General features: G+C 48.2%; 1 non-coding gene across 1 annotated transcript; it reads left to right on the forward strand.

Annotated features, from left to right (window-relative positions):
- Window positions 1-304: 304 nt before the first annotated feature.
- On the forward strand, window positions 305-378 carry TRNAK-UUU (transfer RNA lysine (anticodon UUU)). The gene has a single exon. It is a non-coding gene; the product is annotated as a tRNA-Lys (tRNA).
- Window positions 379-871: the final 493 nt, after the last annotated feature.

The following is an 871-nucleotide window of genomic DNA, read 5'->3' on the forward strand; positions in this document are numbered from 1 at the left end:
CAGCCCGGACGTCGATGAGGAAGAGGACTGATACTCCCCTTCCCCCCACTCTCCCTTCTTGTGTGTTGTCTTTCAATAAAGCTTCGGGCCTGTGATTTCCCCCTTCCCTATCCCCTCCTACCCACTCCCCTATCCCATCACTTGTCTGTAATGCTTTGTTGTTTGGCTTTAGTGAATGCAAGAATGTTAGTGTAGCATGTGGTGTAATGTATAGCATTATCTAGCCTGTACTGTGTATTATACTGGCATGTTATGTTTGACGACTGTTATTATTTATTTAAAAAACATTTTTTTTTAAAAATGAGCCTTGGATAGCTCAGTCGGTAGAGCATCAGACTTTTAATCTGAGGGTCCAGGGTTCAAGTCCCTGTTCAGGCGTGTGTCTTGTAGAAAACCAGACCAGACCCGATGGCTCACTTCGTTCTCGGATTGACTTTGTGTTCACCTCCCGGGCAGTCAAGCAGCATGGGCACTCCATGGTCCCCTGCTTCTTCTCTGACCACAGGGCCATTCTCTTCCAGGGTGCCATCGGCCACGGTTTTCCTCCCGGCCCTGGCTCCTGGAAGCTGAATTGTGCCCTGCTGGAAAGAGAGGAGGTACTGGCGGAACTTAGAGACGCCTATATTGTTTGGAGGAATGATAAAGTTTTCTTTGACAAAACCTGTGACTGGTGGGAATATGTTAAAGTTGAATTTCGTTGTTTCTTTCAGACAAAAAGTCGTCAACAGGCGTGTGAGAGGAAGAGAGACTTCAGAGAGATGCAGCGTCAGCTGCGATCCCTGCAAGACCTCCTTCAATGCGGCTGGGACGTCAGGAAGGAGCTGGAGGAAGCCAAAAAGGGCCTGAAAAGGCACTTTGAGGAGGAATCCAA

Source organism: Rhinoderma darwinii, chromosome 7 (assembly GCF_050947455.1).
Source record: "Rhinoderma darwinii isolate aRhiDar2 chromosome 7, aRhiDar2.hap1, whole genome shotgun sequence".
In the NCBI taxonomy this organism is placed as follows: Eukaryota; Metazoa; Chordata; class Amphibia; order Anura; family Rhinodermatidae; genus Rhinoderma; species Rhinoderma darwinii.